The 23022-nt window shown below is 43.5% G+C and overlaps 1 long non-coding RNA gene across 2 annotated transcripts in view; it reads right to left on the bottom strand.

Annotated features, from left to right (window-relative positions):
* Window positions 1–23022, bottom strand: part of LOC115082051 — a 119517-nt gene that overhangs the window by 57773 nt on the left and 38722 nt on the right. For both annotated transcript variants that reach the window (XR_003854061.1, XR_003854062.1), the window contains one exon: window positions 4676–4699. This is a non-coding gene — a long non-coding RNA (uncharacterized LOC115082051). The remainder of the gene's footprint in view (window positions 1–4675; window positions 4700–23022) is intronic.

Here is a 23022-nt window from a genome sequence, read left to right as displayed (position 1 = left end):
TTAAAAAATATAAATACAATTTTTAGCTCAGGCCTGTGAATGTGAGAAGGAAAAATGATATGAAGGTATGGTTTTCCTCCACACTGGTCACTGGAAAGCTTTGGTCCATACATACCTGCAGTGGATTTACTTTATCCTTTGTTCTGATACCCAAGGCACTGAGAGGCATGGCAGAGGAAACAGTGGTATCAACACCCTAAGGAATTGAGCGAAGGAAGAGCAACTACACCCTGGCTATTTTCCTCTGCCTCAGATCCCAGCTCAAGATGACGCAGCTGCCATCCATGCACTCCAGCCCAAGGGCTGAAGATCAGAGGCATCAACACCTGAAGGTACTGAATGAGTTCTTAGGCAGAGTTAAACGAAAGACAAGGCAACAAGAGAGCCCAGCACCAATTACCTTTCTCTCTGGTCAGTGCAGGAAATGTGACAAACAGAAGACTGCCTCCCTAGTGCCACTCAAGCACTGAAGTCCTTCAAATTGAGCTTAGAGCTAAGAGAAATTAGGGAAGCTAACCAAATTGGTAGTGCAGTAATAATGGGAGACTTCAATTACCCCAATATAGACTGGGTAAATGTATCATCGGGTCACGCTAGAGAGATAACGTTCCTGGATGGAATAAATGATAGCTTTATGGAGCAATTGGTTCAGGAACCGACGAGAGAGGGAGCAATTTTAGATCTAATTCTCAGTGGAGCACAGGACTTGGTGAGAGAGGTAACGGTGGTGGGGCCGCTTGGCAATAGTGATCATAATATGATCAAATTTGATTTAATGACTGGAAAAGGAACAGTGTGCAAATCCAAGGCTCTCGTGCTAAACTTTCAAAAGGGAAACTTTGATAAAATGAGAAAAATTGTTAGAAAAAAACTGAAAGGAGCAGCTACAAAAGTAAAAAATGTCCAAGAGGCGTGGTCATTGTTAAAAAATACCATTCTAGAAGCACAGTCCAGATGTATTCCACACATTAAGAAAGGTGGAAAGAAGGCAAAACGATTACCGGCATGGTTAAAAGGGGAGGTGAAAGAAGCTATTTTAGCCAAAAGATCTTCATTCAAAAATTGGAAGAAGGATCCAACAGAAGAAAATAGGATAAAGCATAAACATTGGCAAGTTAAATGTAAGACATTGATAAGACAGGCTAAGAGAGAATTTGAAAAGAAGTTGGCTGTAGAGGCAAAAACTCACAGTAAAAACTTTTTTAAATATATCCGAAGCAGAAAGCCTGTGAGGGAGTCAGTTGGACCGTTAGATGATCGAGGGGTTAAAGGGGCACTTAGAGAAGATAAGGCCATCGCGGAAAGATTAAATGATTTCTTTGCTTCGGTGTTTACTGAAGAGGATGTTGGGGAGGTACCCGTAATGGAGAAGGTTTTCATGGGTAATGATTCAGATGGACTGAATCAAATCACGGTGAACCTAGTAGATGTGGTAGGCCTGATTGACAAACTGAAGAGTAGTAAATCACCTGGACTGGATGGTATACACCCCAGAGTTCTGAAGGAACTAAAAAATGAAATTTCTGACCTATTAGTAAAAATTTGTAACTTATCATTAAAATCATCCATTGTACCTGAAGACTGGAGGATAGCAAATGTAACCCCAATATTTAAAAAGGGCTCCAGGGGCGATCCGGGAAACTACAGACTTCAGTGCCAGGAAAAATAGTGGAAAGTGTTCTAAACATCAAAATCACAGAACATATAGAAAGACATGGTTTAATGGAACAAAGTCAGCATGGCTTTACCCAGGGCAAGTCTTGCCTCACAAATCTGCTTCACTTTTTTGAAGGAGTTAATAAACATGTGGATAAAGGTGAACCGGTAGATATAGTATACTTGGATTTTCAGAAGGCGTTTGACAAAGTTCCTCATGAGAGGCTTCTAGGAAAAGTAAAAAGTCATGGGATAGGTGGCGATGTCCTTTCGTGGATTGCAAACTGGCTAAAAGACAGGAAACAGAGAGTAGGATTAAATGGGCAATTTTCTCAGTGGAAGGGAGTGGACAGTGGAGTGCCTCAGAGATCTGTATTGGGACCCTTACTGTTCAATATATTTATAAATGATCTGGAAAGAAATACGACGAGTGAGATAATCAAATTTGCAGATGACACAAAATTGTGCAGAGTAGTTAAATCACAAGCAGATTGTGATAAATTGCAGGAAGACCTTGTGAGACTGGAAAATTGGGCATCCAAATGGCAGATGAAATTTAATGTGGATAAGTGCAAGGTGATGCATATAGGGAAAAATAACCCATGCTATAATTACACGATGTTGGGTTCCATATTAGGTGCTATAACCCAAGAAAGAGATCTAGGTGTCATAGTGGATAACACATTGAAATCGTCAGTTCAGTGTGCTGCGGCAGTCAAAAAAGCAAACAGAATGTTGGGAATTATTAGAAAAGGAATGATGAATAAAACGGAAAATGTCATAATGCCTCTGTATCGCTCCATGGTGAGACCGCACCTTGAATACTGTGTACAATTCTGGTCGCCGCATCTCAAAAAAGATATAATTGCAATGGAGAAGGTACAGAGAAGGGCTACCAAAATGATAAGGGGAATGGAACAACTCCCCTATGAGGAAAGACTAAAGAGGTTAGGACTTTTCAGCTTGGAGAAGAGACGACTGAGGGGGGATATGATAGAGGTGTTTAAAATCATGAGAGGTCTAGAACGGGTAGATGTGAATCGGTTATTTACTCTTTCGGATAGTAGAAGGACTAGGGGACACTCCATGAAGTTAGCATGGGGCACATTTAAAACTAATCGGAGAAAGTTCTTTTTTACTCAACGCACAATTAAACTCTGGAATTTGTTGCCAGAGAATGTGGTTCGTGCAGTTAGTATAGCTGTGTTTAAAAAAGGATTGGATAAGTTCTTGGAGGAGAAGTCCATTACCTGCTATTAAGTTCACTTAGAGAATAGCCACTGCCATTAGCAATGGTTACATGGAATAGACTTAGTTTTTGGGTACTTGCCAGGTTCTTATGGCCTGGATTGGCCACTGTTGGAAACAGGATGCTGGGCTTGATGGACCCTTGGTCTGACCCAGTATGGCATTTTCTTATGTTCTTATGTTCTTATCTAGGCAAAGTATAGCCAGATAAAAAGTTATCCAGCTTGAATTTAGCTGGATAAGTGCCCAAACATTAATTTAAACAGATAACTTCTGTTATCTGGATAAATGCTCCTGAATATGGACCAATGGGAGCCTAAATTCAGGCACTCAGAATTTCAAATGCACCAAATTAGGTGCCTAACTCCCAGAGTTAATCATCTTCTTTCTGTTTTCATCACTCTTGGCCATGGTGGGGTAGGGGACAAGGCAGGACTGAAACTATGTTCTGCCTCCTCACAACAGAATATCATGAATTAGATCTGAAATATGTGTATAATTCAGCCTATTGCTTGTTTCTTTTACACCCTTTTGAAAACAAGAGCCCATATAAACTCAGATATGCTTGAAAACAATCCTGCGCTATAGTTCCGTATGGAGTACAGAGGCAGTCTTGCAACCTATGATTAGTCAGCCCATTGCTGTACCGGCTTCATAATATAAGCCAAAACAAGCACATTGAGGCATTATATGAAGGTTGCAAGGCACTCACACCAAACGATTGGATTTCCCATTTATATAGTTGAATCTTATTTGTGTGATTGAAAACATATTTAAGCATGATTTTTAGAAGCAAAAAATGAATACATAAATCTGTGTAAACTATACATTTAGTCATATACCAGTTTGATAAGGTTCAAAACACAAATAACTAAATAATCATCTTCATCTACAAATAGGTTTCACAATTAACTTCTTTTCTGCTATTCAGGCTGATCCAGTCCAGCAAATAACCCATTGTTGGCCATATTTACTAAGTCACAGTAAAATGTTGCTAAAAGCACTGTTTTAGCACAGGAGAAAACTTTGCTGGATTTACTAAACTGCAGTCACTGGACTACTTCAGTTTAATAAATCCTGCAGAAATGTATACTTGCATATCATGAGGCTCATTAACACAGCTGCATTAGGCCTGATTTAAGCCTCAGGAAATAAGACAATGAAGGTTTGCAATAATTGCAGATTTCACCCATTATTTCCAGTGACAGCACAATAATATATTTTACCGTTCATTAAATCGCTTTTACCATGCATAAATGCTTCATCATAGCTTAGTAAATAAAACCCTATATGAATGGACTTATAGTCCTGCTTTTCTTACAGCAATCCAAGTTATGATCCATGCATGCAAAAGAATAAAACCAGGACTGGATTAGCTTGATGAACAGAAATAGTTTCAGTTGGAAACGCTTTCTACAAGAACATACCAAATGATTAGACTACTTTAAACAAGAAAGGAAGTGAAAATTATGCGTAAGAGTGAATTCTCCAGCATGTTTCAACTTTACCATATTGGAAATTACCTGAACCTGATATTTTCATTAGGGTAAATTCTAGGCCCATGGTTGGCCTTCACCCCATATTTGAATCTGCTCAGCCTACCCTGAGCAAAATTACTGTGCTTCTGGACAGCCTGATTCTATCACCTCATAAGCACTGTTCTGACTTGAGTTGAAATATGCTAAAAATATACAAATTCTTTATCATTAACCAAATAATTCTGATATCTTTAAGTCAATCACTCTGAACTGAAATATAATTCAAGACATACCTGATTTGTTGAACGCTTGTTCTTCTGCAAAAATATTTTAGAACATGTAAGATTATTCATATTTACAATTGACTTTTTAATGATCTTCAATTTTCATTAATATTATAAAAGCAATAGCCAAAAATATTTATACATGCAATGTGGTTATATTTATGCAGTACTTATAATACTCAAAAAAATGAATCATACAGTGGATTCTATACAAGATAAATAGATATATGAATAAAATTAATGACAATGATAAATTAGAACCCTTTATAAAAACACATTTTTACCTATTTATGTCATACATAAATTCATTCTTAATTATTCTCATTATCAGAATAAAATCAATAGGTATGGGATTACTAGGCAGGCATGATGGTTCACTAAAACTTAAGATATTTTATTCTAGAATGCAATATATTTATGATAAACAGTGAAAAATGTTTCTTCCTAAAACAGGCTTTCTAAAGATTTTCTTCGTGCTAGTCTTACAAGAAGTTAATCTGCCCAAGTGGACTACCAATTTGCTTGCAAAAAATCATCAAAATACATAAATTTATGTTGTTGAATAAACTTGTGATAGGTTGGCTAGATGAGTGACTAGAAAGATGAGCTTCACATGGAAAATTGAGTTTTAAATGCTTCCTTGAGCACTTTATTTTAAAACTTTTACAATCTGAAGGCTATGCCTCTGGACATAAGAATCTCTGGCCTGCCTCAGCAGAAACAAAGCATAAAAAGTCTTTTGATCCTTACCTCAGAGAATTAAGAAAGTCCAGGACTATTAGTGCAGCAATAGGGGTATGCATGAAAACGTTTGTTTTACTTCCCATTTTTTCTTCTTTTGTTCATTTTGTTTTATAGTTTGTCATTTATGGTGCATTTGTGGTTTATGTCATTTCCATTAAGGTCAATGGGGGAAGCAAGGCTTCAGATTTTTTACTACAACATTGGGGTTTTCCATCTAAGCTTTTTGAAACTTGCAGGTAGGTATCAGAAGCAGTGGCAAGAGCATCCCAAGGCACTGAGAGAAAACGGCAAGGAAGCCAGAGCGGAGGCATCAATTAACCAAGGCACAGAGAAAGGGCCCAAGGCAGAAAGAGCAGAGGCAAAAACATCCCAAGACACCAAGGTGAGGCAAAGCAGCAGAACCACCGACGTGAATACCCCAAAGCATGAGAGAGGGCCAAGACAAAATCAGCATCAGTAACCATGTTCCAAAGCACCAAGGGAGGGGGCAAGGCAGCAGTATTAGAAGCATGTATTTTGGGGGGGTTTTAGCAAGCGACACAACTTCCAAAGATTGTTTTCTCCAGGAAGAATAGCGTGCACTAAAGAAATATTATAATACCTCGCAGGTTAAAAAATATAAATACAATTTTTAGCTCAGGCCTGTGAATGTGAGAAGGAAAAATGATATGAAGGTATGGTTTTCCTCCACACTGGTCACTGGAAAGCTTTGGTCCATACATACCTGCAGTGGATTTACTTTATCCTTTGTTCTGATACCCAAGGCACTGAGAGGCATGGCAGAGGCTATTTTCCTCTGCCTCAGATCCCAGCTCAAGATGACGCAGCTGCCATCCATGCACTCCAGCCCAAGGGCTGAAGATCAGAGGCATCAACACCTGAAGGTACTGAATGAGTTCTTAGGCAGAGTTAAACGAAAGACAAGGCAACAAGAGAGCCCAGCACCAATTACCTTTCTCTCTGGTCAGTGCAGGAAATGTGACAAACAGAAGACTGCCTCCCTAGTGCCACTCAAGCACTGAAGTCCTTCAAATTGAGCTTAGACCTGGTTTTAGGCCAGGAGTGGCCCACAAAACATGTAGAGCAGGTCTTTTCTTAGTTGGGTTATATGGGAATGCAGCCCATAATGAATGGTATATGCCACTGAACACTAACTATCAGATAAGACTAATAGTCAGAAAGTACCATAAGGGAATTTGAAAATGACTTTGAAGACAAAGTTTAAGGCTGTGTGAAATTATTAAAGATAAACAGGTGGCGTTCCAGCCATCCACCCACTGGAGTCAACCCCATGGTATAGTCAGTAGTTTTGGGATGGTGGATCACCTGTATCATGTGTAACCAATTTGGACACCCACAGCATTCAGCAAGGGCCAATGCGGCAGGAGGGTGGGCAAAAGGATAAAGCATCTTGAGCACTGGCATCAGCATCCCAAGGCACTGAGTGCAGCATCAAAAGGAAAAGTGCTGAAGGGGAGGGGATCCAGCATAGAGACTGATTTTCTCTTTTCAATGCATTTGCTGATGCTGTTGCTTGTAGTAGGACACAGGGTCCTCAGCATGAAAGTTTGCCCAGCAAGCACCAAGAGAGGAGCAGGACAGCATGAGCAGTGGGCGAGGGTTGAGGACACCATAGTTATGGAATCAACATTCCAAGGCATCTAGGGACCCAAAGGCACCAAGAGAAGAACAGGACAGTACAGCTGAGGAAACAACACTCCATATCATCAGCTGTTACAGGTCTGGACTGTTGGAAGCTGTGACGTAACCTTAATGTTCAAAGTAAGTAGTTCAACAGAGAGAATGCATAGCCTCTTAATGATAAGTTCCAAAAACCGTTTAGTATTGTTTTGAGAAACAAAACATCTATGCAAAACAAGAAAGCCTAGTCTCTTTAGAAGCTGCAGCTCAGTTGCAGGGCAGATCAGGAGGTAAAACTGAAAGCAGGAAACAGGGAGAGAGAGAGAGAGAAACAAGGTGTGTTTTATGACACCAGCTCAGCCGCCTTGTCCAATTGCAAGCCATAAGTGCTAAATGGAGAAAGAGGGAAACAGTTTAATATTATCTTATTGGGTGCAATCATGCATTAGTTCAATACACACTAACATACACAAGAAGCTATTCAGCTTGGAGAAGAGATGGCTGAGGGAGAAGATGATAGAGGTCTTTAAAATCATGAGAGATCTTGAAAGAATAGATGTGAATCAGTTATTTACACTTTCGGATAATAGAAGGACTAGAGAGCACTCCATGAAATTAGCAAGTAGCACATTGAAGACTAATTGGAGAAAATTATTTATTACTCAATGCACAATTAAGCTCTGGAATTTGTTGCCAGAGGATGTGGTTAGTGCAGTTAGTGTAGCTGGGTTTAAAAAAGGCTTGGATAAGTTCTTGGAGAAGTCCATTAACTGCTATAAATCAAGTTGACTTAGGGACTGGCCTCTGCTATTACTGGCAGCAGTAGCATGGGATCTTCTTGGTGTTTGGGTACTTGCCAGGTTCTTATGGCCTGGATTGGCCTCTGTTGGAAACAGGATGCTGGGCTTGATGGACCCTTGGTCTGACCCAGCATGGCAATTTCTTATGTTCTTAACCTTTCCTCCCTTTCATACTTTTAGGAATTGATGTTCCCATCATGGACAAGGAGACCTGTAGCCATTCTGAGGCTTGAACATGAGCCATTTGATATTCGAATGATGGTCATTAATTTTGCTATGTTTGTTTGAGCCAAAGTTCACTGTAGGTATTCAGAGGATTGATTGTGAATTAGTTTCTTTAGGTAGATTCATCCCTATCACCTACTCGCATTCAAACAACAGAGGCCATAGTATCCCAAGGCACTGAGAGGGGCAAGGCAGCAGGAATAGTGGCATCAACACTCTAAGGCACTGAATAAAGGCCAAGGCAGAAGAAATGGAGGCAAAAACATTCCGAGGGGAAAAGAGAGGGCAGTGCTAAATTTCTGCCCATCCATTGGATGCAGCAAATGTGGCATACAGAAGACTGCCTACCTGGTACCACTCAGGGGCCCAGGTCTTTCTGATTAAGGTTAAGGCTGTGAATGATGTTAGACTGGTAGCACCTTGCAGTTCACTGGGATCAGCTCTTCTCATCTATGCGTTGTTTGGCGTTACAGCCCGAAATTGGTGTTAAAATTCATGAAAGGCTCAATACCTGATAACACTAATAGCCTGTAACTACCAAAAGGGAATTTGAAAAGAATTTTGAGCATATCTTATTACTTTGGGCCCACAGAGAGTTAGTTTTGCTTAAGAAGCAGTGCTGTGCTGCTGTGTCATGCAAACACATAGAAAATATGCAACATGGAACCAGCAGAACAAGAGCTTAGATCATTTACTTATGCACTGTTTGGAGGCTGCTTTCTAAACTTTCATTTCTCCGACTCTGGCATGCTTTCTTTAAAACAAACAAAACAAAAGTGGCTCTTCAAGCTGTATATTCTCTCCCTTGCTCCCTTATCACACACAGCCTCAGATTACAAAATATTTAAACCTTCCCCCCCCCCCCCCCACCCCCGAAACAATCAAGCCAGGATAGGATGGTTGAAGAATCCTACCAAGTGATTGGTCACAGCTTCTTTTTCCTCCCTCCCTACCCCCAGCTGGCTTAGTCAAAATAAATAAATAAACGTGCATTGCTTCCCCCATAGGTTTTAATTTGGAGAAAAACAACATAAATGACATAGAAACAAAATTTCTTTAGCAATTTTGTTTTATTTCAGATGTAAATGACACAAAATGAAATAGCTTATGTTGCTGATGTTTTCAAGTCATTTTCAAATGATGGCAGTATTCATACCAGCCATAGTAGTCATTTAAACTTTATCTCAGGGTTAAAATCAAAAGATAAGTTTAACATTCTTATTGAAAGGCTAGAAACTGATTCTGCCTTCCAGGTATCAAATGGCCTATCCCACATACAGGAAGCAGTCAATTGTTCTACTTCCTGTATAATTCTCCTATGCCCTTCTGTTCCTATGTGTTTTTAAGGCAGCAGACAGACTCAAAATCAGTTTCACTGAAATCACTTGGCTGTCTAACCAAACAGCAAGACCCTTTCCACTGGTAAACGTTTAAGCTTCTTAGTGCAAGGTTTAGCAACCCTGTCATATTCCCCTCTCCTCAGAGTGCTGCCAGTAGCCTCTTTAGTGCTTTATTGATCCCTCCTTTTCCAGGAAAAGAAATCTGCATTGGTATACAATCTAGCTGCATAGCAGTCAAGGGATGTAGGACCAAATATCAGTGAGTTATTATGCCTTTGGGTCTTTCATGTGATACAATCATTTTAAAACTGCATGGTTAATTAACATTGTCAATTGGTTTCTAAGGAGAAAAAAATGGAGAGTTTCTACAGCCTTGGGTTGCCTTTTCTCCCAAGTGTTTTTTTTGTCAGCAGCGCCTCCTTCCACCCTCATTGCCTTTAAGTGCATTCTTACCACCAGCCTGCGATCAGCTGTAACTAGAAACGGCTGATCGTTTTTGTTTTTTTTTTTATTATTGTCTCAAACCCAAGAGTCAGGGCTGCAGCAATTTTAGAAAAAGATCAGCTGTTGAAGGGCAGGCAGGAAGGAGATGCGTGGATAGCCACTCAAGAGGAAGGAAAAATTGTTGAGAATATTTTCAGCTGAGATGTTCATGGTGTAAAGTCTGGCTTCCTCGCTGCGCTCCCTGCACCCTTGTTGTCACCTGCCAGCAGCCAGGAGCTGCACTTAAGCTAGCATCTGCTTCCTGTGCTGCACGGGTGCAGTCTTGAGGTCTGAGATGCACATGGTTCATTCTGAAAGGCTTACACCTTGTACAGCTTAGAAAGCTGACACAGTATGAAGGGCTGCTCCTCTTGCCTTGCTGCCTTTTCTCCACTTCCACTGTTCATTTGATTTTCTCAGTGTTGGAAATCTAGAGAATTTCTCCTCCAACACAGAAAAGGGGAATATTGGAAAATTTAATTTTGAAAAAAAAAAAAAAAGTCCTATTCAGGAATAGATAAACCTCACTGTAAACAATTATTCACCTAGCATGATGTGCGCTGATATAGGCAGACAACAAATATTTTAAATAAATAAAATTACATCTCTACACATATTTTAAACAACAACCAGAATCTAGATTTAATTTGTTCAAATTAGTGTACCCCTTGGAAAAAACTAGAAAGCTACCATTGACTTTTTAATGTCCAATGTTTTCTTACAATAATTCCATTTTTTCTGCAAATATCACAGCATGGTTTTCTAACCATGTATTGAAGATCCATTTTAAATGTAGTGTTGTGGTCTAACCACATGCAACATGCTATTCTAGCCAGATGATGGGTAGTCATTCTGATTGGGGAAAATGAAACTGGTTCTCCATAATCTTTTCTAGTGGTGCTTCTGATGAGGACAATTTTGCACAGCCATTTGCCCGGGTAACTACCAATATATCCAGATAAAAGGATTGTCTGAAAATTGCCCACCCAGCTAAAAGTAGGATTAGGATTCAAGAGCATGCATGCTTTTAGCCTGGATAAGTAGAGGCATTCCTAGGGATGTTTTGGGAAAGATTAGGAAATAGTGCGCATACATGATATTTTCCAAGGCATGCCTCCTATTTCCCAGACAAATCTTACCTGCACAAGAGTTTCCATTTAAAAATGTGCACAAAGTATGGAGATGCAAAGTACCCATGGACTTTCCACCCAGACAGGCAGTTTTGAAAATTACCTTATGGCCACTAGTTGGCATATTGATAATAGAAAAGAATGGAACAGGTATTCTAAGGGAATCTTCCAGCAAGTGGAAGGTCAAATAGAGTGCAGAGGTGTTCTGTAGCATGTGCTATACTGTTAGCATGAGGAAATTGCTGGAAAAGAAAGTCCAAAAGGAGGACAAGGGATATGAAAGCCATTTATTTGAGTGAAAGAGTGGCTCTTCCCCCTAAAGGGGAATGTAAAACTGAGAGTAGAAAAAAATGCCTCCTGTGAGGTATAGGCACTGGCGGTAGTTGAGAAGCTGAGGTGAGTTTGTGGTGCTTTCACAAGCCCTCAAATGATTCTGCTATGAAGGGAGTCAGATATGAAGAGAGTCTGGCAGAAGGAAAGTTTGGTGAAGTGAAAAATGTGAAAAAATGGAGATTACAGAAGGTAAGAAGGAACTGTGTTGGAAGCCTAAGGGACCAGAAGAAGAGTACTGTGCCAGGTCCTAGAGTCAACCTTGATCTGTTGTGAGTACCTGGGATTATTGAAAAGAAACTTTATGTTTGTTTCTGGAGCCACAGAGGATCTAGGAGGGTGAAGAGAAGAAGATCTGTATAAAGACCACTTTCTTTTTCGTAGAGTGTTGACTATGATTTTTGTGATCTGATCTATTTTCCTGCATTTTTTCCCTGTATTTGATTATGGATTTTTTTATATCCTGCTGAACTGGTTAATTTTGAAGTAAATTATTTTTTCTTTTCAAGCACAACTGAACATTGTGTTTTTTCAAGGTATTCTTAGCCAAGTTTAGCCTTGCAGCTAAACCTGTCTTCAATTCAAAGAACCCCAAAATAAATTCTACCACCCCAGCTGAGTGTACCCAGTGGCTCTCCAGGGCTGGGAAGGTAATCTTATTTATTTTTATTTATTTAACATATTTCTATACCAATCTTCATGAAGGGATTCATATCAGACCGGATTTCATGGAACTTAGGGGATTAACTAATTAACCAAAAACAGGAGAGCTGAAGCAAAGTTACATAAAGCAAGGAGATTGAACTTGGGGGCTAGAGTAGCCAGGAAGAAGAAAGACAAAAATTAACTAGCGATAAAAATACATGAGAAGAGTACTGGGGCTAGTGCAACCTTTCCATCTGTTTGGCTGGGAGTGGATTGACCTAATAGACATTATGGGAAAGCTTGGAGGAAAAGCCAAGTCTTAAGTTTTCTACGGAAGGTAAGAAGGCAGGGTTCCAGTCTTAGTTCAGTCGGCAATTTATTCCAGAGGCCTGGGCCCGCTGTGGAGAATGTAGAGATTACTTACCTGATAATCTCCTTTTCCTTAGTGTATGCAGATGGACTCAAAACAAATGGGTATTGTGTGCTCGTGCTAGCAGTTGGAGACGGATCTGACGTCAGCACGGGTACATATACCCCTGCAGGAAGTGCAGCCATTCAGTAATCTTCCTTGCAAAAGCTTTTATGGATATATGTGTGACTGACCGATCGATTAATCAACAGGATTATCCTGACCGATTGATAGTAGCTGGAGACCGCCAGCGATCACAACCGGAAGGCGTCGACCCCCGGCAGGGTGGATGGCCTATCATAAGAAAACATGGCTTACCGTGAGTCGGTGAATCCCCATGTATGCCGGCAGCTGGGCGGGATACTGAGTCCATCTGCATACACTAAGGAAAAGGAGATTATCAGGTAAGTAATCTCTACATTTCCTAGCGTGTAGCAGATGGATTCAAAACAAATGGGATGTACAAAAGCTACTCCCGGACTGGGTGGGAGGCTGCCCGAGGACCGTTTAGGATTGCCCTCGCAAATGCTGTGTCCTCCCTGGCCTGGACGTCCAGACGGTAGAATCTGGAGAAGGTATGGAGGGAGGACCACGTCGCCGCTTTACATATCTCTGCAGGCAACAGCAGCTTAGCTTCTGCCCAAGAGGCCAATTGTGCTCTGGTTGAATGAGCCTTGACCTGTAGAGGCGGTGGTTTTCCCGCCTCTATGAAGGCTGCCTTGATAACTTCTTTAATCCAGCGGGCGATGATTGGCCGTGAGGCCGCTTCCCCTTGCTTCTTCCCGCTGCGCAGGATGAACAGGTGGTCCGTCTTTCGTACTGCTTCTGACATTTCCAGGTATCTGGACAGCAGTCTGCCGATGTCGAGATGACGTAGCATTCGACCTTCCTCCGACTTCTTCAAACCTTCCGTGGTAGGCAAGGATATGGTTTGGTTGAGGTGAAAGTGTGAGACCACTTTGGGTAAAAAGGATGGAACTGTGCGAGGATGGATAGCCTCTGGAGTGATTCTGAGAAATGGATCATGACAGGATAGTGCTTGTAGCTCTGAGATGTGGCGTGCTGAACACACAGCCAGCAAGAACACCATCTTCAAGGTTAACAAACAGAGGGACAGGCCTCGAAGGGGCCTGAAGGCTGATCCCACCAAAAATTCCAATACTAGGTTGAGATTCCACAAGGGCACTGGCCACTTCAGTGGCGGGCGAATGTGTTTGACTCCTTTCAGGAAACGTGAGACATCTGAGTGTTTGGCAATAGTGTTGCCGTCACTCCTAGGACCGTAGCAAGACAGCGCTGCTACCTGAACCTTGATGGAGCTGAGGGACAGACCTTTCTGAAGTCCATCTTGTAGGAAGTCCAAAATGATAGGAATCTTAGCGGCATGCGAGTTGGTGCCGTGAGAGTCGCACCAGGCTTCAAAAACTCTCCAGATCCTGATAAATGTTAGGGAGGTGGAGAACTTGCGTGCTCGGAGAAGTGTATCTATAACCGACTCCGAGTATCCCCTTTTCCTCAGTCAAGCCCTCTCAATGGCCAGACTGTAAGAGAGAATTGAGCCGGATCCTCGTGGAGGATGGGACCTTGCCGCAGCAGGTCCCTGTAGGGAGGCAGAGGTAGAGGGTTCCCTGCCAGTAGTCTTCTCATGTCTACGTACCAGGGTCTTCTTGGCCAGTCCGGGGCCACTAGAAGAACTAGGCCTCTGTGTCGCTGAATCCTGTGTACAATGGCGCCCAGCAGGGGCCATGGAGGAAAGGCGTATAGCAGTATCCCCTGAGACCACGGCTGTACCAGGGCATCGATCCCCTGAGCCCGAGGATCCCGCCTGCGGCTGAAATATCTGGGTACTTGAGCGTTGGACCTGTCTGCTAAGAGGTCCATGGCTGGCGTCCTCCATTGATCCACAATTATCTGAAAGGCCGTGGGTGACAGCTGCCACTCCCCCGGATTTAGGCTTTCTCTGCTGAGGAAGTCTGCCATCGTGTTGTCCTTCCCGGCAATGTGGACGGCGGAGATGTCCTGGAGATTTGCTTCTGCCCAAATCATCGGGGGAGTTATTTCCAGGGACACCTGTTGGCTTCTGGTTCCGCCTTGACGATTGATGTATGCCACCGTGGTGGCGTTGTCTGACATCACTCTGACCGCTCTGTCATGAAGTCTGTGGGCAAATCGCAGGCACGCTAGCCTGACGTCCCGTGCTTCTAGTCGGTTGATGTTCCACCTCGACTCTTCTCTGGTCCACCGCCCTTGGGTGGTGAGTTCCTCGCAGTGTGCTCCCCATCCATTCAGGATGGCATCTGTGGTGAGCAGAATCCAGGTTGGGGAGGACATTCTTGACCCCCGGCTCATGTGGCCGGGCTGCAACCACCACCGTAGCTGATACCGCACTCTGGCCGGTAGAGGTAGACGTACGATGTAGTTCTGTGACTGTGGGCTCCATCGAGATAGAAGGGCGCGTTGCAATGGTCTCATATGAGCCCGCGCCCATGGCACCACCTCCAGAGTGGACGCCATGAGGCCGAGGACCTGTAGGTAATGTCGAGCTGTGGGCCGGCTGGCGCTCAGCAGGGCCTGCAGATGACTCTGGAGTTTTGATTTTCTCTTGGAGGTCAGGCTGACCTTGTCTTCTCGGGTGTCTAATTGGACCCCTAGATATTCCAGCAACTGGGACGGCTGTAGGGAGCTCTTGTTTACGTTGACTACCCATCCGAGGCTTTCCAGAAGAGCTATAACTCTGTTGGTTGCCCGGTGGCTCTCCTCCGGTGACATTGCCCTGATCAGCCAATCGTCCAGGTAGGGATGGACGAGAATACCTTCCTTCCTGAGTGCCGCCGCCACTACTACTACTATTACCTTGGTAAAGATCCGCGGCGCGGTGGCCAACCCGAAGTGTAAAGCTCGGAACTGGAAGTGCTGATTCAGGACTTTGAAGCGTAGATAGCGCTGGTGATCCCGATGGATTGGGATATGCAAGTAGGCTTCCGACAGATCTAGGGTGGTGAGAAACTCCCCTGGCTGTACTGAATTCTTGACCGACCATAGAGTTTCCATGCGAAAGCTGGGGACCCGTAGGTGTCGGTTGACTGACTTGAGGTCCAGGACGGGCCTGAAATGCCCTCCTTCTTGGGTACTATGAAATAGATGGAATAATGCCCAGAAGTTACCTCTTCCGCAGGTACTGGGATTATGGCTTTTAGGGCCAGGAGCCTCTGTAAGGTCACGTCTAGTGCCACTGCCTTGAGCGGCGAACAAGGAGATTCCACAAACTTGTTCGACGGAAGCCGAAAGAAATCCAGGATATATCCTTCCCGGATGATGGCGAGGACCCACTGGTCCGAAGTGATCTCGACCCACCTGCAGTAGAAGAGGGTTAGCCTGCCCCCTATGGCTGCTACCCCCGGATGGGTCGGCCGATTTTCATTGTGGGTTGCAGCCGGGGCCGGAACCCGAGCCGGTTCTCTTCTTGTTATGCTTAGTCCGAAAGGACTGGTTCCTGGCCTGGGAACGAGGTGCTCGATAACGAGTCCTGTAAGGGTTGAAGCGCTGCGAATTTCTAGCTCTAGATGGTCTATAAAAAGAATGCTGGCTCCTCCTCGCCCTGTCTTCTGGTAGGCGGGGTAACGGAGAGGCACCCCATCTAGTAGCCCAGTTCTCGAGATTGCTGCCGAACAGTAGGGAACCCTTAAAGGGCATTCTTGTGAGTCATGTCTTGGAGGACGAGTCGGCCGCCCAATGACGTAGCCAAAGCTGCTTCCTGGCTGCCACTGAAGAGGAGACTCCCTTGGCTGCCGTACGGACGAGGTCGGAGGCTGCGTCAGTGAGAAATGCGAGAGCTGATTCCATGGTCTGCTCCCTGGGTGTTATTTCTCGCCTGTGATAAACAGGAGCGCGTCACCATGGTGCAGCAGGTCGCGATTCGTAGGGACATGGCTGCTACCTCAAAAGCTTGTTTCAGAATGGTGTCCATGCGTCGGTCATGCAAATCCTTGAGGGCCGCTCCCCCCTCAACCGGAATGGTGGTGTGTTTCACTATTGCGTTAACTATGGCGTCTACCCTGGGGCACGCCAACAGCTCCTTGGACGCCGGATCCAGAGGGTACATGCCTGCCAAGGCCCGACCCCCTTTAAATGAGGCCTCCGGTGCCTTCCATTCCAGATCGATTAGCTGCTGTGCTGCCTGTAAGAGGGGAAAATGGTGAGCTGGTTGGCGCAGGCCCTCTAACAGGGGGTTCATTTTAGGGTCCCCTGGGGTATCCTGGCCCAGAATGGCCAGCTCCGATAGGCATTGTGAGACCAGGCCTGAAAGATCTTCTTTCTGAAAGAAGCGCCTCATGGTCCGATATCGCTCTATCTCTGAGGGAAGTTCACCCTCCTCGGGGGGCTCCTCACTGTCCGGGGAGCAATCCGAATCCCCATAAGTGGGGATGTCGGGTGGTGAGTGGCTGCGCCTAGGTCTCGAGGGTCCAGGGACCGGATCAGCTGGAACGGAAAGACCCATTCGAGGAGCAGACTGCATCTGGACAAAGGCGTGAATCCCTTTGAATAATTCCACCCAGGAAAGCGAAGCCGGATCTGGCCGTAGGGGCACCAGGTCTCTCAGGTTCCCTGGTTGTTCGCTGCAGCCCGCTAAGTCCAGTGTGCTCCCTGAGGAACCGCTGGGCTGGGACCGGTCCCGTCCTGGGACTCCCATGGCCTCCTCACATTGGGCACATAGTGAGTCTGCATCCTCGCTCAGTGTGGCTCTGAGGTTGCATGCTGAGCAGAGGCTTAGAGCTTTCATGCCAGATTCTGGAGGTGCCGGCTCTGCGGCCGCATAGGCTCTCTTATGCTCCATTCACCTGAAATTCGGTATCGCCCAATGATGTGTGTTCAACAAGTGCGCATAACAGCATGCGCCTAGACCGGGCGTTTTATAGATGTGCGCTTATCCACGGGCGTCTTATCAATGTGCGCCTATCTACGGGTGTCTTATCAATGTGCACCTATCCACGGGCGTCTTATCAATGTGCGCCTATCCACGGGCGTCTTATAAACGTGCGCCTATCCACGGCATCTTATCAACGTGCACCTATACACGGGCAGCTTATAATGTGCGCCTATACACGGGCGGCTTATAAACTTGCGCCTATACACGGGCGGCTTATAAATGCCTATACGCGGGCGGCTTACAATGCGCTAACAACATGCGCCTATCGCGTGCGCTAACAATACGCGCCTATCGCGTGCGCTTAGCTTAGCAATGTGTGCCCATCGGCGAAGATGGGTAGGCAGGCAAATGGCGACCTCCTTGGCGTGCTGCCTTGTAGGCAGGCCCAGCGAATCCACACATCCTCGGAGACCAAGTAAAGATATACGCCTTACCTTGTCTTCGGCACTTCCTGGCTGTGACCCGGGCGGTCTCCGGCTGCGGGGGTAGAGTACCTTCAACCGCCGCGCATAAGGAAGTGCGCCCGCTGCCTCTAGGCCGCTCCCGAACTCGTCTTGCTCGGGGGCCAAGCCGTGCACGAGCCCTTCTCACTCGGGGGGGCCAAGTCCACGCCGAGACCGAGGCTGTCTCCAGGCCGCGCCCGAGCTCGTCTCGCTCGGGGGCCAAGCCGCGCCCGAGCCCTTCTCACTCGGGGGCTAGGTCTCTGCCGCGAACCGGCCACCGGACCGAGGCTCTTACCTCCGAGGGACCACGGAAGTCCAGCTCGGGAAACTCCAGTGGGTGAGTGACTGCCAGCTATCACCGCAGGAGTGCGGGGCTTGACTTCAATAGGTTTCTTCTAGGAATTTAGTCGTTAGAATTTGGAAACACGCTCAGCGAGCGTGAGGTAGCTCCAAACTGCTTTGGAGACGGAAATTACTGAATGGCTGCACTTCCTGCAGGGGTATATGTACCCGTGCTGACATCAGATCCGTCTCCAACTGCTAGCACGAGCACACAATACCCATTTGTTTTGAGTCCATCTGCTACACATTAGGAAATGCACATTCTTTGGTAGACGTTAGGCGGGTGGATCTAGTTGGTGGGACAAGTAGAGTTCCTTTATATACTTCGCGTTTGAAGGGGATCTGAAGGTCTAGTGTCTGCTGTTGGTGGATGGTTTTGTGGATTATGGTAAGTGCTTTATGTAGAATTCTGTATTTTATTGGCAGCCAGTGCAGGTTTCGGAGAATAGGGGTGATATGAGCTCGCCAGTTGGTGTTGGTTAAGATTATGGCTGCTGCGTTCTGGAGCATCTGAAGTGGTCTGGTGGCGGAGACTGGGAGCCCCAGGAGTAAAGCATTACAGTAGTCAATTTTAGAGAATAACGTTGACTGAAGGACGGTTCTTAGTCCTGAAAGTGAAGAAGGGTTTTGAGTCTTTTTAGAACTTGAAGCTTGTAGAAACAGTCCTTAGTGATATTATTGATCGATTTATTTAAATTCAAATGGTTATCTAGGATTACTCCTAAATCTCTTGCTTGAGATATCTGTGTGTCAGGGACTGTTTGATCGGTGTTGGCAGAGTGGTCAGGGGAGATAAGAAGGATTTCTGTCTTGGATGCATTGAGAACCAGGTTCAGGCTGGTGAGGAGGCGGTTGATGGAATTAAGGCAATTTTCCCAATAGGTAAGCGTTTTTGTAAGAGATTCTTTTATGGGGATCAAGATCCTTACATCATCTGCATAGAGGAAATGTATTAAATTTAGGTTTGTGAGCAGTTGACAGAGGGGAAGTAAGTAGATATTGAAGAGGGTGGGAGTTAAAGAAGAACCTTGGGGGATGCCTAGCGATGACTTGACACTTGGGGATTCTTTGTTATTGACTCTGACCTTGCAGCTTCTATTGTTGAAGAAGGAGTTGAACCATCTGAGGGTGAGTCCTGATAATCTGATGTCTGAAAGACGGTTTAGAAGTATAGCATGGTTCACGGTATCGAAAGCCGCAGAGATATCTAGGAGGACAAGTAGATAAGACAGCCCTTTGTCTAGGGCCATAAGGATGTGGTCTGATAGGGAGATGAGAAGGGTTTCTGTACTGGACGATTTACGGAAGCCGTACTGGGAAGGGTATAGAATTTTATGTTCCTCAAGGTAGTCTGAGAGTTGTGAGTTTACTACTTTCTCTGTGAGCTTCACTAGAAAAGGGAGGTTGGAAATAGGTCTGAAGTTAGAGAGTTCTTTTGTGTCCAGGTTGGGTTTCTTCAAGAGGGGTTTGATGGACGCTGTTTTTAGCTCATCCGGATAGATTCCATGAGCTAGGGAGTAGTTTATGATGTTGGCCAGCGCTCTGGAGATAGTGCTCGGGATGAGGATCAGCAATTTGGTTGGAATGTGGTCCATCGGATGGCTGGAAGATTTCAGTTTCTTGAGTGTGGATTCGATCTCCAAGGGGGTAGTGGGCTCGAAGGAGTCGAGAGAGGCTCCAAGGTAAGAAGTAGAGTTTGGGTTTAGGTCAGGGGGTATTGAGTTGGTAGGTAGAAGTGCTAGTGTGTTTGTAATTTTATCCTGAAAGAAGAATGCTAATTCATTAGCCTTGGATTGAGCCTGTTCATCTGGGATGGTAGGGGCAGAGGGTTTTATGAGTTGGGATACGTAGGCGAATAGAGCCCTAGCATCATATTGTATATCGTGGATCTTGCTGGCATAAAAATCTTTTTTTGTCTGTAGAAGCGACATCTTGTAAAGATGGAGGGTGCGTTTATAAACTGCTAGTGTTGTGATGTTAGGGTTCAGCGAAGGTGGGGTTACACCTATTTCAGACTGTCATTATGCTAACTACTGGATATGTGAATTACTTCAAAAGGTGTATAGAGACTTGCTAAGGACAAGTCATATTTGGCTACATGCTTTAGGGGGAAAAAGCTTCAGCAAATGTAGATCACTTGCAGTCTCACTCATGCATTTGACAGATCATAGGGTCACTATAAAATTTGCCTCAAATGATAAAGTAAACCTTTATTACTGAAGATGGCAGGTAATGTGCCCTGAGAAGGTCTAATGCATACCAAAGGATGTGCCTACCAAGTCTCAGAAGAACTAGAAGAGAAGTTTCACTAGAAGAGAAGTTTACCCAAGAGAAAAAAGGAGACACCCTAAGGGCAAGAATAAGTCAGGGGAGGAAAATAAAACATGTAGATTTTATTTCCAAATCTGCATGCAGCGTTCTGCCCTCGTTCTGACATCCATAGATATTGCAGATGCAAACTACATGGGCACTTTGTACTTTTGTACCTCATAGACAATTAACAAGGGGAAACTACCCATGTGCTTTCCATACAAAAATTAGCCATAGGTAAAAAAAAAATAAAAAATACCAGCATACTTTGCAGCAAAGTAGGTTGCTGAAAATTGCCCCCTAAGAGTACATGAAGCACTTCTCATTTAATTGTCCTTTGAGTTAAAATCAGATGGAAGCTACTTCAGGCACAATGGTTGTTATCTAGAGCCAATGTAGTCTATAGGTACTTTTTACTCGCAGATTTGATTATCAAAATGATTTACAGCTACCAATAATTTCCCTGGTGGAATTTACTCACATACTTTCTAAAATTTATAAATATACACCTAAGTCCAATCCTTCCCCAGACTCCGCCCACTGGAATGCCTCTCCAATATAAGGAGGAAAAATGCACATAGAAAAGGTGTACACTCCCATTCTCCCCGTCCCCTCTGCATAATGGGCAGGCAATTATAGAAAACAGCATTTATGTGGGTAAAGTCTACTTTAGCTGTCTTTTTAAATTACCATAAATGTAACAGCTAGGAGCACAGTTTGGACCGATGTAAGCAGTAATGTGATAAGCTGCTGCCTAGAGGCCTTCAGAATTCAGAAGGGCTGAGAAAGGTTAGGTTAACCATTTACTATGACTGTACCTGTCCCTGCAAACAATGGGCAGCTAGCTAGCTTTATCTACCAATGCAGTATCAATCCATTGCCTGTAAGGTTCAATATTGTTATGCTATTAAAGGACAAAGAGCGCACCTGAAATCAGCTTATATTTGGTTTCTGATTAGCTATGGCCCTCCTAATATGTTATAATAACGAATATTGCATGGTGTGAAACATTTTCTGAGATATGCATACGGTTGAGTTAAATGTTCAAAGTGCAGGAGTAGCCTAGTAGTTAGATCAACAGGCTGAGAATGACGAAAACCAAAGTTCAAATCCTTATGACACTCTTTGTGAGTTTGGGCAAGTCACTTCACCCTCTATTGCCTCAAGTACAAACATATTACATTCCTGGTCCTTAACTTGTAACAGTTAAAATGACTAATATCTTATCTGTAGAAAACAGCCTAATCACATATAAAGACAATAGCTCTTTACATATGAAGCTAATTAATTTTTATTTCAAACACTTCTAAGAGGATCATCATATTCAAAGGCACATTATATATAATGCTGTAGGCTTCAAGCAATAGTGCACTATTTTAGAGCCTGAAATATAATCATAACTTTTTTCAAATTGCGTTTGTACATTTTTACCTTTACAATTAAAATTAAATGAACGTGGCAACTTAGCTTTTGTTACAACTTCACTGAATACAGCCCAGATCCTGACATAGTCCATGCTTCGGAATGCCTTGGGATTCCTGCGTCAGCCGCATAAGTATTCAGTGAAGCTGTAATGAAAGCTAAGTTGCCACACTCATTTAATTATAATTGCAAAAATAAAAACATACACAGAAAATATGACTACAGTTATGGACCTATGGTTATATGTAGGGCTCTAAAATAGCGCACTCTCACTTGCAGCCTGCACCATTATAATGTGCCTTCCAATATGATGGTCCTCCAGCTGTGTTTGAAATAAAAATTAATTTGTTTCATGTGCAAAAGAGCTATTGTCTTTATATATGACTAGGCTGTTTTCTACAGAAAGGAGATCAGTTATCTCAAATACAAACATACATTATAAACCCTCTGGTGAAAGGGAAATACTTTCAGTATCTGAATGTAATCTGTTTTGAAGTAGATGACCAGTCACAAAACGACAGAATAAATAACAAAACTAAATGAAACAACAAAGAAAATATAAAATAGATCAGTGAATAATATTTTTCTTTTTACCTTTACGAGGAGAAACAGTAGTAGATCCTTTAAAAAAATGCACATATTGTTAGAATTATTTAAGATTATTGTATGAAAGACACACTGTTTACAACCCTGCTCATGACAGCTGACAGGATTAAAAGCAGCTCATTTTCTGCCTACAGTACAACATAAAAAATAAAAAAATAATGGAAGGAATTAAAAATAAATGGATTTTAAGCAGACAATGTTTAAAGGAAGGATATGGCAAGGAGGAGGGAGAACTTTTCATTTTGTTGTACCACACTTTGCTGTCTACTTGATGAAGAGCATGTAATTAAATTTAATTAACCAAATAAATAAATAAAGGGAGTTAAGCCCAGCAACTGAGGTAGATATTCAGTGAGCCAGCGAGAGGTAAAGTCTGTTATTTATTTATTTATTTATTTATTTGATGGTTTTCAATATTTATTACACACTTATATTTGCAAATTCTAAGCAAGGTACAAATCCCAAAAGGGAAACATAAAATCACAACATTAAATACAAACAATTAAAATTAAAAACAAAAAGTCATTATAACCAGCACTCTCAATAATACTATCCCAAC

The sequence above is a fragment of the Rhinatrema bivittatum genome, unplaced genomic scaffold (genome assembly GCF_901001135.1).
Source record: "Rhinatrema bivittatum unplaced genomic scaffold, aRhiBiv1.1, whole genome shotgun sequence".
In the NCBI taxonomy this organism is placed as follows: Eukaryota; Metazoa; Chordata; class Amphibia; order Gymnophiona; family Rhinatrematidae; genus Rhinatrema; species Rhinatrema bivittatum.
The sequence above is the reverse complement of the archived record's forward strand: the minus strand, read 5'-3'. Positions and strand labels throughout refer to the sequence as shown.